Genomic DNA, 14,563 nt, shown 5'->3' with positions numbered 1-14,563 from the left:
TCCACGAATAACTGGAGGATAACAAAGAAAGAAGTCTGACTCAATCCCTCAAAGAACACCATCCTGCAGCTGCTACAGGAACAGCTTTTGTTCTTTCAAACTATCCCCTTCCCCACAAAGTCCTTTTCTTTTCCAACAATCAAGGCTCACTTTCCCTGCTATCGTTAAAAGACTTACTTGCAGGCCAAGGCCTCTTCTGTTGGACGGAGGCAAAAAAGAGCAGTCCCTTTCAGTCTCCTGCTGCAAGGTTGGCAGCCCGGCACTCGATATAGCAGAGCAAAGGCTGACCTCAATGCAATGCAGCTGCTTCCTCTCCTCCGCTCTGCTAGAGTAGCAACGTCACTCGCTCCAGAGCCTTCCAATCCTGGCTGGCCCTTGGTACCACCCTCTCGTCTCCAGGTGGGAGACTGACACTTGCTGCAGAAATCCCTGCTGGGTGGCCTGCCAAATTTTGCTCCGGGGAAAGAAGGAATAATAATAATAATAATAATAATAATAATAATAATAATAATAATAATAATAATACAAACAGACAGACATCTGCCACACAATACACCAGATATAACTGTAGTTGAGAAGAAAGAAAAACAAGTGAAACTAATCGACATAGCAATACCAGGGGATAGCAGAATAGAAGAAAAAGAAATAGAAAAAAATCACAAAATACAAAGATCTACAAATTGAAATTGAAAGGCTGTGGCAGAAAAAGACCCAAATAATCCCAGTGGTAATTGGCACCCTAGGTGCAATTCCAAAACAACACAGAAATCACCATCAGCCAATTACAAAAAGCAGCTTTACTGGGAACAGCCTATATTCTGCAACGATATGTATAATAACAGCAACAACATTGACAATAAAATTCAGCCATCCCAGGTCCTTGGGAAGGACTCAATGTCTGGATAAAACAAACCAGTCAATAACACCTGTCTGACTGTGTTAATAATAATAATAATAATAATAATTATTATTATTATTATTATTATTATTATTATTATTATTATTATTATTATTCTGTGACGATATGTATAATAATAACAGCAACAATATTGATAATAAAATTCAGCCATCCCAGGTCCTTTGGAAGGACTCGATGTCTGGATAAAACAAACCAGTCAATAACACCTGTCTGACTGTGTAAACAACAACAATACTACCCAAATGTGTAGACTTCAGCAGTGACTGGATATCTTGCATCTCAGGACACACATCTAAATTAGCTGATGCTGCTGTGAGATCCCCCTGCCTGGAAGTGAGAGAGAATTTTGCCCAATGGGAAAGTAACCTGTTTAGGGAGCAGGCAGTTGCCAGTTCGAATCCTCACTAGTATGTTTACCAACACCTGTATCCGGCAGCAGGAATATAGGAAGATGCTGAAAGGCATCATCTCATACTGTGTGGGAGGAGGCAATGGTAAACCCCTCCTGTATTCTACCAAAGACAACCACAGGGCTCTGTGGTCACCAGGAGTCAACATCGACTTGAGGGCACACTTTACCTCACTTTCAGGGATGTTTAAGGCTGCAGTACTATGTACACCTTAAGTGGCACAGCGGGGAAAATGCTTGACTAACAAGAAGAAGGTTGCTGGTTCGAATCCCCACTGGTACTATATTGGGCAGCAGCGATATAAGGAGATGCTGAAAGGCCATCATCTCATACTGTGTGGGAGGAGGCAATGGTAAACCCCTCCTGTATTCTACCAAAGAAAACCACAGGGCTCTGTTGGCACCAGGAGTCGACACCGACTTGACAGCCCACTTTACTTTACTTTACTATGCACACCACCTTAGAAATAAGTTGAATTCAGTTGGATATCCTTGTGAGTAAATACACATAGGACCAGGCTGCACAACAAGCGCTAGGGTTTGGTCATGACTAACCAGAGGAGCAGTTAGCTAGCCTAGCATTAGAGTATCTAAAGGAAACCCTTTAAATGTGCAAGGCATGATCCAGCAAAGGTTAGTCATGACCTAGGTAACTGCCTTCTACGGAGCTAGCCCATGGGTCCATCTATCTCCGTAGCAAAGTTGAAGTGAGCCCTGGAACAAAGAAGTGAAGATGGATCCCTGCCTTGCCTTGGCTCCCCACCTTCCTCCTTGCTGCTCCCATGTCTTTGTTGAAGAGGAATGGGGAGATCATGTGAAAGAAACACTCTTTCTCTCATTCATACCTATGCAAATATTACAGTCTCCGCACACACAGAAACACTTCACACACACACACACACACACACACACACACACACACACACACACACTTACACATGTGCATCCCCCTGGCTCAAAACATATTTTTAAACATATATACATACTTCAATAATCTCTTATATTCATACAATATCAACACTACTGTTTTTCTTATTCACATACTAGGGATGTGCACAAACTGGTTTGGAGGCCCTTTCCCCGACTTCCGAACCAGTGGTTCGGTGGCGGAGGGTGGCACGTCGTGCACGCTCATCAGCCACTTCCAGTCTGACGCTGACTGCAGGTGGCAAGAGGGTACGCTGCTGCCCTGCGCCAGTGGTTTTTGACACAGTGTCGGCGGGGGAAGAGCATCCTCCCTCCTGCTTAAAGGTAAAGGTTTCGGTTTTTGAAGGGGGGGGGGAATGTCAGGCGGCATCTCATCCTCCTCTCCTTATGCTCAGACACATTTCCCTCACTGTTGAGCCAGTCCATCAGACTGAGGGAGGGGTAGGCTGAAGCTGGATCAGCTGTCCACATGACAGGGCCTCTGTGTGGAGCGTCATGGAGCCAGTTGGGGTTACAAGGATTGAGGGCTGCAAGGCATTCTGGGGAGACCCCCTGTGCTGGCAAACTTCTTGTAGTGTTTACTCGTGTGTTGCTGCAGCGCACCGTGGCAGCACACGCTCAGTCAAACAGGGTTAGCGGCGCGCTCACCCCGCTAACCTCATTTAAGTAGGGTAACTTAAGCGGGCTAACCGCTGGGAACCACTGTGCGGCTCCTGGTGGTTCCCACGACCGCAGGAAAGTGGGCTGGGCTCCTTTAGCCCGCTTTCCTGCAGTCAGGAGAATAGCCTCACCGTATTTTTATTTATTTTTTAACTGCTAATTGCAACCAAATATAGTTGCCAAATGAGTGTGTGTGTGTGTATCATATATTTTTATCATTTGCACTTTACATTTTTAGGTGCATACTTGTAACTTCTTAGGTGTATACCTAGAAAATGTAAGGCGTGAAACAGGCCTAAATCTTATGCCATTGCTCTCTATAGAATTTGCAACCCATTCCTTTGAGTATTTATTTATAACTAGCTGGGCTGGGTGCAGAGCATCTGCGCCTCCAGCCGACCCAGCCACCGCCACTGTTCTCCCCCCACTCCACGCTGTCATGCCCGGCTTTCTGGCTGGCCGACCCCCCCCCGCCACCTGTTTTTCACCCCCTCCCCATGCTTTCTGACAGGCCAGCTGGCCAGTCTGCTTCTCCCCCCCAACCACATACACGCTTTATGGTTTGCGGGCCGCGCCACCTCTTCTCTCCGGCTTCCTCCTCCTCCTGGCGGCTGGGCCAGGCCGGCCCGCTGCCTCCTCTTCCAGCCAACCAGTGGCCAGGCCAGCCTGCTGTAGCCTCCTCTGGCTGACCGGCAGCCAGGCCAGGCCCAGGCTAGCCCGCTGCTGCCACCTCCGGCCAAGCCAGGTCCAGGCTGGCCCGCCACTGCCTCCGGCTGACCAGCAACTGGGCCAGGGCCAGGTCAGCCCACCGCTGCCTCGGCCCGCCGCCACCACCATAGTCTCCCATCCCCATCACTATCTCCTAGGCAGCTGCTCTCGCGAGAGCTGCCACACATGGAATTAGCGATGGGTACGTTTAGGAAAATTAAATATATAGATAAGACCCATTATATTCATCATCTCATTGTGATATTCATCATATTGTGTTATATTTGTCATCTCATTGTGAAGTAGGAATATACCCATGCTGTGCAATCTGTTGTATGTTTACTCAAAAAATACATCCCATGCTGTTCAGCAGGCTTTCTCCTTAGTAAGCATGTTTACAATGGCAACTTTAGTACTGATAAATGCTGGATCGTGCCCACAGAGTTAAAGCTGAGCTAGACCGAGCCTTGTGAGAGAGCCCAGACGACAATGTCTCATCGTTCCGTTCAGCTCCTCTTTTACAGGAACCCTCTCCTCACAGCATTCAAGGGTCATAATAATTGTATTGGCAGCAGCAGCAGCAGCTCCCAGGAAGAGAGAAAAAGAGCCAAATAACTCAGGAAGGTCACGTGGCTCCTATCAAGAGCAAGCTCCATAAAACATAACCATCAAACCATATAAGGCACAAATGGAGATTCATTTTTTTCTTTTCTTTTTTGTAAAGAAAGAAAGAAAAATTATACAACTGGAGCTGCTCTTTCTTCTCCTCATTGCTTAGTGAGATATGATCTTGGCAGTTTTCTCAATAAGCCTTGCTGGGGGGAATGAGTTTCAATAAAGCAAAGCTTCACATTTAAATTTCCCTTGCTTGGGCTTTTGCTTTCTCAGCACTGGACTCTGCACACTTCCATGAGTTCTCAGTGCTGCAGGCATATGGGTGTCCGAGCAGCGGGGGCAGGAGGGGGTAGTTGCTCCACTGGATTCATGGTCTGGATTAATTCTAAACTAGCCGACCTGCACAGAGCATCTGTGCGCTCTTTGGGGCCGGCTGTTCCCAACTCCCTCCTGCCCCACTCTCTTGCCCTCCCCCCCCCCAACTCTCTCTTGCCCTCCCTCCCTTCCAACTCCGCAGCCAGGCCCACCACTGTCTGGGTTCCGCGGTGCTCCTGGGTGCGCCTCAGCCAATCAGGCGCCTCCGCTGCCTAGCCAATCAGCTGAGCACCAGGACACACATTCTAAGGTGCACCCAGGAGAATCCTCTATAATAAAGAGCCAGGGTGTGCGCCCATGTCTCTGCGCCCGTGTCTTCTTCGGCCGTTCTGGGCATGCGCGGAGCGGAGTGCCACAGGCACCAGGCAGCCATGTTGGCTCCCGGTCCAGGAGGAGCAGAAGCGGGGACCGGGGAGGGCAGAAGCGGCAGTGGCGGGACCGGCCCTGCTGCTAAAACGGCTGCAGGCACCAGGCGGCCCTGTGGGCAAAAGGAGGAGGAGAAGCGGGGACCGGGGAGGGCAGAGGCGGCGGGACTGGCCCTGCCGCTGAAATGGCGGTGGGGGGGACACGGCGGCGGCGTTTATGGAGCACACAAACAGCCAACGGGGATGAAACGTGTCCTTTGCAGCCCCGCTATTTATCCATCTATCCTGGAAAGGAGTGGAGTTGTTGCTAAAAATAAGCCCCAGAGTGGAGTGGGAAGGGGGCTGGAGAGGAAAGGAGAGGCGTCGGTCTTACCAGCCATTGATTTCGTTCTGAGCATTCACCTCCACTCCCAAGCGAAGCAGCGCCTGTACCTCCTGTAGGGCGCCTAGAAAAGCCACTTCCCTGAGCCTCTCCTCCAGATGGCTGCTCATCCTTTCTCCCCCCGCCTCCCTTCAGCAGTGGGCAGGCCCTGCAGAGCTCCTTCCACACACTCCTCCCCAGCAGCAATCTCTGCCTGCGAGCTCATGCGGGAGCTGCTGCGGCTGCTTCCCCGGCTCTCGGCTGCGGGACTCTATTCTCAGTAGCTCCACTGACTCATTCTGCCCTCCCTGGATGTAAAAAAACAACAACATGAACTTTCTGACGACTGGCCATTCTCCGCATAGCCACAATCCGCGCAGTGCCTTTCTTTCGCCTCTACTAAGTAGAGTCTACTTCCTGTTTTGCACCCTAGGGGCATGCGTCACGTGCATATGGGGTTCCTTTCCCTGCTCTAAATTTCATGTGATCCTGCACCGCAAAAAGGCTTGCCGTAGGTCTTGCTGCCCAACAACAAATCCACCGCCCCCTACTAGCGCCCGTTATTTTAATGGGCTTAAAAATACTAGTAATATATATATATAGATAGAGATTCTCTCTCTCTCTCTCTCTCTCTCTCTCTCTCTCTCTCTCTGTATACTTTGTTGTTCCCACAAGGAAAATTCCTCAGGGTGCCGAGTGGGCAGCCATTTTGTTCTTATAATGGTAATTGGGGTGAGCTCCCTGCTCTGCTGTGCTTTAAGTTTGGCTTTTGTTAGACCACTTCAGACTCTGAATGAACATGAGTACTAGCAAGGTTGATAATCTAATTCATCACTATTAGTGACTTACTCCAAGAACAAAAGTCTGGAATAAAGAAATCTAAAAAGCTTATGTTGAGAGGACATATCTCAGACGCTATCTGTCTTCACTTCTCAGCTGCCTCACACATCAGAGGGTCCAGGCACACTAACTACCCGAAAAGCAGCTGTCTGGCCATGCTCCAAAAGGGTACAGAAATCTGATGCTCTTACAATCACTTATGTTGTCTCTATATAGATTTTTTTTTACTTCTTGCTATTTAGGAAGTCCATATGTTTTTGTAGCAGTATATAGGGAGCCATTCATCCTGATTACTTGTTGGTAGGGATGTGCAAGCTGGCTCGAACTGGCTCGCTTTGAAGGCTCAACCTCAAGCCGAAATGGATGAGCCAGTTCAAGCAGAGGCGTAACTAGGGAAAATAGCGCCTAGGGCAAGCACTGAAATTGCGCCCCTGTCCAAACAGGAATGATGGGACTTGTAGTCAACAATATCTGGAAATCCCTGTTAAAAGGAACACTGTACCATCTAGACATGGTTGTTGATCAAAACCTAAAAACATGAGCCATCTCTGTAAAAGACTTAGAACAACAGTCAGGAGTTATGCAAGGATTCCAAGTGTCATTTTCTCTGTCTCATCTCATTCTTTTTAAAAAAACATGACTTTGTCCTACAAGATCATCTGCCCAAATAGCCACTAGCAAAATAGGGGAAGAAGAAGGGGTGTGTGTGTGTGTGTGTGTGTGTGTGTGTGTGTGTGTGTGTGTCTATAAACCAGTGAATGATTCCTGCCAGCCTTTGTCTTATGATGACTGTTGGCTCATGATGGGGTATATGTGCATTCACCACACTAGTGCTTACTTTGACACCAAGAGGGACACCTTAGAGAACAGTGCGGGCCAATAGAAGCAGGTCAGAACTCTGAAGTCTTACCCATCACTCTACTGGGCGACACACCCTGGCTCAGGAATGGGCAGGTACACCCCACTCAATTCCTTCAAAGCCAACCCCCCCTTCTATAAGAGAGGATCTGGATACTTCTAGGCATTCGTCCACCCCGGACCGCACAGCCCAAAGGTTGGAGAAGTCCTGAAGCAGGTTTCATGGCAATCACTTTCCCCGTGCCGCACAGGCCACAAAGGAGCAATTAACCAATCATCCTTTTACATATCCAAGGGTGCTCACCGATATTCTAACCCTCAAATTACCACACTGCCCACACTGTTGCTGCCATTGTGGCCGACCTAACTCTAACTACGCACCCAGAACACAGAACAGAGTAGGCAAAAAAAAACCCAACAGTGGCCAATGCGTTGGGAGCAAAAAATTCCTACTCGGCCCCTTCAGGCGACCAGTCGCTAGACCCGCTCTGTACCGGGGAGGGAGGGAGGGAGGGAGGAGAGAGCTCCTTCTCCTGTGACTGCCTGGCCCCAACTGAAGAGAATGGGGCGGGGATCAGCCGATCCTGGCCGAAAACCCGCCCCTTGACCAAAAGGGCCAAACGAAACCCTTCTTGGGCTTCGTGCAGAGCAGGCTGGGACAAACTCCCTCCCCTCTGCACAAGGCCAAGGGGGGGAGTTAAGTAATTAAAACCCCTAAATGAAGTTAAAATTTAAAATTTAAAAATTTAAAAACCCTGAAAAGCCAGGCCAAACAAATACGTTTTAAGGGCCCTCCTGAAGGCCAACAGGGAACTCAAATTATGGATTTCCGCAGGGAGTGCATTCCACAGCTCCGGAGCAGCCACAGAGAAGGCCCGCCTCCAAGTCGCCACCAGACGAGCCGGTGGCAACTGGAGACGAACCTCCTCAGATGACCTTAGTGTGCGGTGGGGATCACGCAGAAGAAGGCGCTCTCTAAGGTAACTTGGACCTAAGCCGTTCAGGTATGCTGCCTGGAAATACATTTCACTGAATACACACATGCACACTTCACAGTATATAGTGATATACACTGAGTACTATATATTTGTGCTACTTTTAATGCCTAGAACACACTAGCAACGCTAATTATTAAAATGTCCCCCTCGCTGCAGATTAGCAAAGGAGACTTTCAACCATGCAGGGTGAGCCTATGTTTGTTTTCTCAGAATTCTGAACAAATTCAGTAAAGTTTGATTCCGGGAGGTTTTTCACACGAGGCTTTTAAAGCCCCTTAACACACGTCTCCTCTGGAATGGAGGTGCTGCATTCACATGTTGGCCAGATTTACCCTGAAGTCCCTGCAAGTTATTGGAGAGCAGTTCACACAGAAGAAAAATAAAATAAAATAAAAGCACAACACATGCTTCACAGTTCTCACTCAGACCTTCTGGGTTGCAAAACAACTTGAACATAAGTGCATTTATGAATGAATGAATAAATAAATAAATAAATATTTGTTCCAGAAGTGTTTGTAATTTTCTGACATGAAACAAGCTACTTATAGGCCTTTTAGATAGTTTTTGTTTTAAAAGCCAGCACATTTTTCAGTCTGTTTTAAATTAAATATTCAGAGACTTCTCCGTCTCGCCCCACCCCCCATATCAAAGCCCTATGGCAAGCAGATCCTTATATTGGGGGGAGGGGGGGTAACCACAAAAAGGAATTCACAGCCTACCTGGCTGTACTGGATAGTCTGGGCAGAGGGTCTGCTGCAGGGAAATCTGCCAGCCTCCTTCCTGGCTTCCTGCCTCCCTTGGGCCCTGCCAAGTTCAGGCTTCAGAGAGGCCTACTTGGAAGCCTCTCTGGAAGCCCTGCCTACCCGCCAATCAGCTGAGAGGTGGGGAGAGAAGAGCTCTGCAGTTTGCAGGCTGCTCTCATCCTAGGCCTCGTTGCCGATCTTAGGAGGCAAGTGGCTGAGGGGCCCTGGGGCTGGGCAGGTGGGCAATGGGGTGGGGGTGGCAGGAACTGGCGTGGCACCCCCACCTCAGTGGCGCCTAGGGCACGTACCCTGCCTGCCCCCCGCATTCCGCCTATGAGTTCAAGCCCAGTTTGAGGGTGGTAGGGGGCATTATTGGTTTTTTAAAATTGTGACTTACTGCCACTGAGGGCTTTGGCGGCCCCAGGGGCTGCTGTGGTGGCTGTGGGAGGTATTTGGCGGCTTCCCTCCCCCCCGCCAGCCTCCATCCGGGCCATTTCGGCACATTACAGGGCCATTTCAGCCCTTTGTGCATGATTTGTGGCCATTTTGTTTACTGCCATGCATGCACACTGGCCATCTGAGTGACCCGGGTCATGCAGATGGCCAGTGCACATGCACAGCAGCCAAAAATGGCTGCCACACATGCACATAGGGCTGAAACAGCCCTGAAATGGGCCAAAACGGCCTGGGGGGAGGCTGGCAGGGGGACGGGGCCACACGGACACCCCGAAGCCACCACAGCATCCCTGAGGCCACCAAAGTCCTCGGTGGTGGTAAGTTGCTGTTTTTAAAAAAACCATTTCACTGCCCAGAACCTTTGGATAGGGCGGTTTAGAAATGTAATAAACAAACAAACCAACAAATGAATAAATTTTACCACCCCGCCACCCCCTTGAGCCAGGCCCAAGCCAGTTCAAACGCGAACTGAACCAGGTCCAGCTCCAGTATGCACAAAATCCAAACAGGCCCAATTTGGTGTGAGTCTGGTTTGATTTCAGCCAAACTGGATTTTCCAGTTTTGTGCACACCCCTACTTGTTGGGACTAAGTCCCTATGAATTCCAGAAGCACTTATTGCTAAGTTAGTGTACACTGAATGCAGCCTTAGTCTTTTCTAGTATCCAAGTCTTCCAGTAGTTGCTGAGAAATGCCTATTTAGGCATGGGCGTCCATAGTGGGAAGGGGGGCAGTCACTACTGACAGTACATAATAGTCAGTATAAGATACTTTGGCGCTGTTCACACTTGCAAGACATGTTAAGTGAATACACAGAACAAGAGAGTTGTATCATGCCCACTGGCTCTGCTTCTAAACCCCTATGTATTTAGGAGAAGTTGTGAAAAAAGCTCTAGCTGCATGCAACTGTACCAACCTGGGTACAAGCCTGCAGGTGTACAGTTATATACACAGGTAGAAATACATTTGCACCTTCTACTGAACATCCAGAGGGCAGGTACAAGGATAGCTGGTATGATCCTGCACTCTCCTCCATGTGTTCAGTGAATATCTTTAAGATGGGATAGAGTTCAGATAATACCATTTAGCAAGGTGAGCAGGAATTTCAACACAATTACAATAAAACTGTAATATTCTCCATGTTTGGCTTAAATCTCTTGGAGTTGTGAATAAGAGAGTCCAGCTTACTGAATAAAGGAAGGCATTTTTTAAAACGTGGGTAGGGGGCCAAAGTATTTGCTGCCAGGGGAGATGGAAATCACTAGACTCCCCAGTTTGTGAGAATTGGTCTTCCAGATTGAGCATGCTTAGGCTAGCAGATCAAAACTCATGGCTCCAAAATGGATCTTTAAAAAGAAAAATTGTTCTAGCAAGAATTAATCAGCCTACTTTCCTTTCACCGTCTCTACAACTGGACTAAATTTGGTTCAAATTGAGGTCCACAAGTTAGATCTCTTGCACCTCAAATGTTCATGCATCTGCTATCTTGGATTGGGGTGGATTACATCATTATAAACTACACCATTGAGGTGTCCCTGCATGTCACTCACTACAACTGTACCAAATTTGGTTCAAATCGGTTAGGCAGTCCTCAAGTTAGTGCACTTGTGCCTCAAAAGTTCACATGTCCTCCATCTTGGATCGGGTGGATGACATCATCACAAACTACACCATTGGGGCATCCGCATGTGTCCATACAGCTGTAGTAAATCGGTTAGACTGTCCACAAGTTAGTGTACTTGCACCTCAAAAGTTTACGTGTCCACCATCTTGAACTGGGTAGGATAATATCACTAAAATCCACACCATTGAGGTTTGCCTATGTTCAAGTTCAAGTTCTTTAATGTTACAGCCACAAGCCAATACAAAAGAAAAAGTTTACAATTATATAACAATAGATAGAATGTATATAATTAGTACAGGTTAGAATTAAAATTAGTTAAAATTTTTAACAAAATCGGAAACATAGTGATAATAAAAATTAAAACAATAAAATGTCCTTATTAACCATCCGGTGATGTATATTTATGGCAGCAGCACAGAATTTAGCCACATTAGATGTAATTAAACACTCTGAGTCCGAAAGCAACAAGGAACCATTAAAATTGCTCCTGTCGACTGGGGAATTTACAAAGCAAAGGTGTGATGAAAGATTCACGAATATCCTTATAAAACAGACAGAATAATAAAACATATTCAGTAGTTTCCATCTGATCCAGCCCACAACAGCAAAGTCTGTCAGCAAATGGAACCCCTCTATAGCGCCCTTCTAGAACTGCCGAGGGTAAACAGTGGCAGCGAGCCAAGGTAAAAGCTTTCCTATACCTTGGAAATTCCAACCAAGTAAAATAATTCATTGCAGAGACTAGATATCTTTTTTCCTCTGAGATGTAAAATTTGGAGCCTTTCCCAAGGTCATTTTGCCATTCGGAGTCAAACACTTGTTGTTTAACCAGCAACCTAGCCTGATAAAATCCCAGCTTGGACAGAATTGTAACAGAAAGGCCCAAAGTAGCTATTTTAGCCTCAATAGACTGGATCCACCTGGAGCCAAAATCATTCTGTAAAATTAGGGGAGCCAGGCCAACTGGATGATAAATTAGTTTAAGCCAATAACAAAGTATATTAATCCAGACACTGGCCTCCACCCTAATAAAGCCAGTCTCCAAACGGGCAGCAGCATTTGAAACAGATCTTGGGATATTAAGAGCAGTTCTCAAAAATTTTGACTGCACACATTCCAGAGTTGTTATATTTGGGGGGGAAACCCCAGCTGCACTCCATAAAGTACAGTGATTTGGCTTTGAATAGGGACAGTGATTTGGCTTTGAATAGTTTAAAAGCTGCTGGTAAGTAATAGCCACCTTTTGATCGCAAGTACTGTAAAATGGCGAGTGAGCTTTTTTGGGCATTGGAGGCTACATAGTTTGTATGGGCCTTCCTAGTGCTCCCAGCATGGAAAACTACCCCATGGTACTTAAAAATAATACCTGCTCAATAAGTTGTCCCTCAATCCTCCAAGTGTGAATCTTAGGTCTCTGTACAAAAGCCATTATTTTGGTTTTCTGAAAATTTATCTCCAAACCCTCCTTCTTGCAGCACAGATTTAATGCACTCAGCATTTTTTTAGCCCAGTTTGCGTCCTCGACAAGAGGACGGCATCATCTGCATAAAGCAAGATAGATATATGCCTCCCTGCAAATTTAGGAGGGTGGAAATCTAAAAGGCAATTGTTCTACCATAGAATTTATGTAGTAGTTAAATAATAGTGGAGCAAGTATGCAGCCCTGCTTAACACCTCTGAGTCACAATAGCACTCGTTAGATGCCCTTGAAGGCTGCATCTAACTTTAAGAGAAGTGTCCGAATACAGCACTTGAATCAGGCATAACAGATGACGATCTATGGAGGAAGTCTCCAGTTTTTCCCAAAGCTTAACCCTTGAAAAAGAATCAAAAGCTGCCTTCAGGTCTACAAAGGCAGCATATAAAGAGGTCATACCTGGGGAGGAATATTTCTCAATGAAGTGTTGCAATACTAAACAATGATCGGTAGCAGATCGACCCTCCCTAAAGCCGGCCTGTTCATCAGCAAGAAGGTTCTCGTGATCCAGCCAGTCCTTTAACTTATCATGTAAATGTTTTGCATAAAGCTTACCAATGATGTTAAGTAAGCTGATGGGTCTATAATTGGCCAGATTAGCACGTGTACCCTTCTTAAAAATAGGAACAACAACTGCAACCCTCCATGTTTTGGGGATTTGTCCAGTCCTGTCTATGTAGGTGAAAAGTGAGGCCAAGATTGGTGCCCACCATTCTGGATTATTTTTAATTGCCTCCGGGGGAATAAAATCTTCCCCTGGTGCTTTGCCAGGTCTTAATTGCACAATTAAAGAATAAATTTCAGAGACTGAAACCGGAGCCCAGAAATGTGTAGACTCAATCTCATGAGAAAGATGTTCAGAGGTGTGCCTATGTGTCACTATAGCACTAGCAAATTTGGTTCAAATCGGTTAAGCAGTTCACAAGTTAGCCCACTTGTGCATCCAAAGTTTATGCGTCCACCATCTTGAATTGGTGTAGATGACATCATCACAAACTATGCCATTGAGGTGTCCCTGTGTGTCACTCACAGGGACACTGTGAGTGACACACAGGGTCACTCACAGTGACCCAACTGCACCCAATTTGTTTCAAATGGGTTAGACAGTCCACAAATTAGCTGGCTTGCACCTGAGATGTTAACCTGACCACCATCTTGGATTAGGGAGGGTGACATCATCATAAACTACACTGTTGAGGTCTCCCTATGTGTCCCTTCAGCTGTACCAAATTTAGTTCAAATCGGTTAAGCATTTTACAAGTTAGCCCACTTGCGCCTCAAAAGTTTACATGTCCGCCAACTTGAATTGGGGTGGATGACATCATCACAAACTATACCATTGAGGTGTCCCTATCTGTCCCTACAGCTGCAGCAATTTTGGTTCAAATTGGTTAAGTGTTCCACAAGTTAGCCCACTTGCTCCTCCAAAGTTTATGCATCCACCATCTCAAATCGGTGAGGATGACATCATCACAAACTATGCCGTTGAGGTGCCCCTGTGTGTCACTCACTGCTACTGTACCTAATTTTGTTCAAATCAGTTAGACAGTCCACAAATTAGCCCGCTTGTGCCTCAGATGTTCACACAGCCACCATCTTGAATTGGAGTGGATGACATCATCATATACCATGCCATTTGGGCATCCCTATGTGTCTATGTGTCCCTACAGCTGTAGCAAATTTGGTTCAAATCAGTTAGGCAGTTCACAAGTTAGCCCACTTGCACCTCAAAAGTTTATGTGTCCGCCATCTTGGATCAGGGTTGATGACATCATCACAAACTATGCCATTGAGGTGTCCCTATGTGTCCCTACAACTGTACCCAATTTGGTTCATATTAGTCCAGGTGTTGCAAAGTTGATATGGGGGAACACACACAGAATGTTGGGTGATCTCATAAGCCTACTGGAAAGTAGGCTAAAAATCATGCAGAAATGCCGCTCCCCACCCCCCCGCCCCTGTGTGATGAGGTAGGGTGCGGGGTTGTGCCTCCAGCCTCCAAAGTAGGCACGGCGGCCACCATCTTAGTCCCCCTCCACGTGGCCAGGGCTAGCCAATCAGGAGAGGGGGCAGGGGGAGATTTACCCAGCAGCTGCCATTTCTCACAGCCCCCCCCCCCCGCCAGCAGCCAGGCACCCACCCACCCAGTACTTAGGGATAGCCGGTCACCTGAGGGGGCCAAGTAGGCATGTTTGGGGCTGCAGCACATAGGCTTTAGGTGTGGCCTTT

General features: G+C 47.1%; 1 protein-coding gene across 2 annotated transcripts in view; it reads right to left on the bottom strand.

The window, feature by feature from the left end:
* The window catches only part of ANXA6 (annexin A6), a 94,439-nt gene extending 85,579 nt beyond the window's left edge, over positions 1-8,860 (bottom strand). Inside the window, exons 1-2 of one of the 2 annotated variants that reach the window (XM_053297014.1) lie at positions 8,755-8,860; positions 178-454 (exon numbers count right to left, since the gene is read on the bottom strand). The gene's annotated coding sequence lies outside the window, so the exon portion shown is untranslated. The remainder of the gene's footprint in view (positions 1-177; positions 455-8,754) is intronic. The other variant, XM_053297016.1, reaches the window with a different exon arrangement.
* Between the last annotated feature and the right edge of the window lie 5,703 nt (positions 8,861-14,563).

The sequence above is a fragment of the Hemicordylus capensis genome, chromosome 2, assembly GCF_027244095.1.
Source record: "Hemicordylus capensis ecotype Gifberg chromosome 2, rHemCap1.1.pri, whole genome shotgun sequence".
In the NCBI taxonomy this organism is placed as follows: domain Eukaryota; kingdom Metazoa; phylum Chordata; class Lepidosauria; order Squamata; family Cordylidae; genus Hemicordylus; species Hemicordylus capensis.
Note: the sequence above shows the minus strand (reverse complement) of the source record. Positions and strands in the feature narration are given on the sequence as shown.